Source organism: Triticum dicoccoides, chromosome 4B, assembly GCF_002162155.2.
Source record: "Triticum dicoccoides isolate Atlit2015 ecotype Zavitan chromosome 4B, WEW_v2.0, whole genome shotgun sequence".
In the NCBI taxonomy this organism is placed as follows: Eukaryota; Viridiplantae; Streptophyta; class Magnoliopsida; order Poales; family Poaceae; genus Triticum; species Triticum dicoccoides.
Window position 1 is genome coordinate 80,033,448 of NC_041387.1, and position 2,564 is coordinate 80,036,011.

The window sequence follows — 2,564 nt, forward strand, 5'->3', positions numbered from 1 at the left end:
GCTCGTTCCCCGTTCCTTAACAAGAAAAGAATGAGGATGAATTTCACAAAAGGCATCATTGTCAAGTGCAGGACGACTAGCAGAGATTAGGCTCTTGCTAGCTTCTGGAACATGAAGGATATTATTTAGGTAAAGATCACGATCAGGGGTACGAATAGCTGAATGACCAATATGTTCTATAGCCATACCTGACCCACTAGCAGTGTGGATTTGCTCGTTTCCAGTGTAGCGGTCGCGGACAGTCAGCTTCTCAAGGTCTCCTGTGATGTGATCGGTGGCGCCGCTGTCAAGATACCAATTGGTATCCACCCCATATTGAGGTGCTGCCAGGTTCACCGTCCTCTCTTCTCCTCCTTGGTAGGCTTCATCATAGCGTTTCCAGCACTTCCACGCTGGATGACCCAGTTTGCCACAGATCTGTCACTGGATCCTAGGTGCAGGGGCATTGTTGTTGTAGTTGCCCCCACCACCGTTGTTGTTGTAGTGGCCTCCTCCTCCTTGTCCACCGCGACCGTCAGGCTTGATGTAGGGGCGGCCACGGTCACCACTGTTGTTGCCGTTGCCGCCACGGCCACAGCCACGGTTACCACGCCCGCGGCCTCCGGTGGCAGCGTTAGCGGAGGACTGCGATACTCCACCGCGGAGCTTCATCCGCGTCTCGAAGCTGATGAGCTGCGAGAACAGCTCAGGGACGGTGATCGGCTCCACTCTGGAGCACATGGCGGAGACCACAGGATCAAACTCCTCGTCCAAGCCAGCGAGGATGTGGGAGACGACATCATCATCGTCGATCTTCTTCCCTGCAGCGATGAGGTCATCGCACAGAGACTTCACTTTCCCGACATAGTCGGTGATGGAGGAGTTCCCCTTCTGCAGATTGGCGAGGGTGATGCGCACGTTGACCGTCTGGGCACGAGTGTGAGACGCAAGCATCTCTGCAATCGTGTTCCAGAGTTCCGCCGACGTGTGACAGGTAGCGACCTGGATGGCCATCTCACGGGGCAGAGTTGTCAGAAGGTAAGAAAAGACTTGCTGATCTTGGGCATACAAGGTCTGGAACTCCGGGTTGGGCTTCGTCGTCTTGGTTTTGCCATCAGATGAGGCTACTTCAAGGTGCATGGGTGGCACCGGGTGATCGACGTCGAGGTACTGCTCCATGCGGGCTCCTCTGATCGCCGACAGAACTGTCGCCCGCCATAGGGCTTGGTTGTTCTTGCTGAGCTTCTCGGAGACGGCGTGTACAAATGGAGAGGATGGGAAGGAGTTTGAAGGTGTCGCCATGGATGATCTCGAGAAGTGCTCTGATTACCATGTAAAAGCTAGGGTTGGCTGCGTTAAGCGTGTTGCCTCTTGGCAGGGACGCCTTCGTGTTTATATAGACAGAAGATTACAGGATATGGCGCAGGTGTAGTTGGTTGGTTATCAACTTGTCCTCTACTCCAAGCTATACACGAGATAGAGGTTATCCTAGCCAACAACCTGCGCCACAACTCATGTACACAATACGTTACATTGTCACGATACAACTACGGTCCTATACTTTTAACAGTCATATCATATAAAATTATCATTTATATGCACTCACAGTAAGATTTGCTACTTCATTCATTCCTAAATATAAAACGTTTTGTCAGTTTAAATTAAACTGCAAAAACGTCTTGTATTTAAAATACAGAGGATATTGACTACTCCCTTTGTTCCCAAAAATAAGTGTTTTTGATTTAATACAACTCCTCCGCTCTAAAATAAGTGTCTTGGTTAATCACTACTTGGCCAACCATGCCTTGCTTTCACACGTCAGACCGAAAGGGTTGCTGCGTGGCTAAGCGGGCTCTGCTCCGCCCACTACAGCAAGGTGAGGACTAGGGAGCGAGAAGGTGGCCAGGCAGGTACCACGCATTTGGGAATTTACCAGACGGCTAGCTGGTCGCCTTTTTTTTCAATTCAATCCAATTCTTCTTCTTCCTCCATCAGTCTGGTGGTATTGTGAGTATTTTTCAATTACTAGTGATAAGCTTTTGTATGCTCCTTATTGGTAAGATGGTGCCTATAGGCATTTTTGCAGTAATGTTTAGCATCTATTTTGACTTCTGTTATTCTGAAACCCAGTGATGAAAAAGGTAAGTCTCCGTTGTGCCTGCAATCTGGGGGAGTTTTTTGTGGCTCCAATTTGTGAGTTGGGTGCATTTGCCAAATGATGATTCTGTTAAGATTAACGTGGATGCTAATTTTTTTTAAGGGAGTGTGGATGCTAACTTTGTGATGCAAATGGTATGACTAGTGTATGAGTCGTTGTGTGTGGGGTTGCGCAAGAGGTTATCATGTCGGCTTGGGATTTTATTCCGGGTTGCAAGTGTGGAGGAGGCTGAACTATGTGCATGTATTGCAGGGTCTCTACTCTCTACATCGCCGTCCCTATGCATAAGGCGATTGGTCTCGAGACTCATTATTTGTACTATGTTCACAAGTACTCCCTCTGTGAACTTTTATAAGACCGTTTAGATCACTACTATTTGTCTAATGATATAATGGACAAGCTAGCCCTCTTCTACCTCAAGAAGGAG

At 48.5% G+C, this 2,564-nt stretch overlaps 1 pseudogene; it reads right to left on the reverse strand.

Annotated features, from left to right (window-relative positions):
- Positions 1-656: 656 nt before the first annotated feature.
- Positions 657-795, reverse strand: LOC119296518 (annotated as a pseudogene).
- Positions 796-2,564: the final 1,769 nt, after the last annotated feature.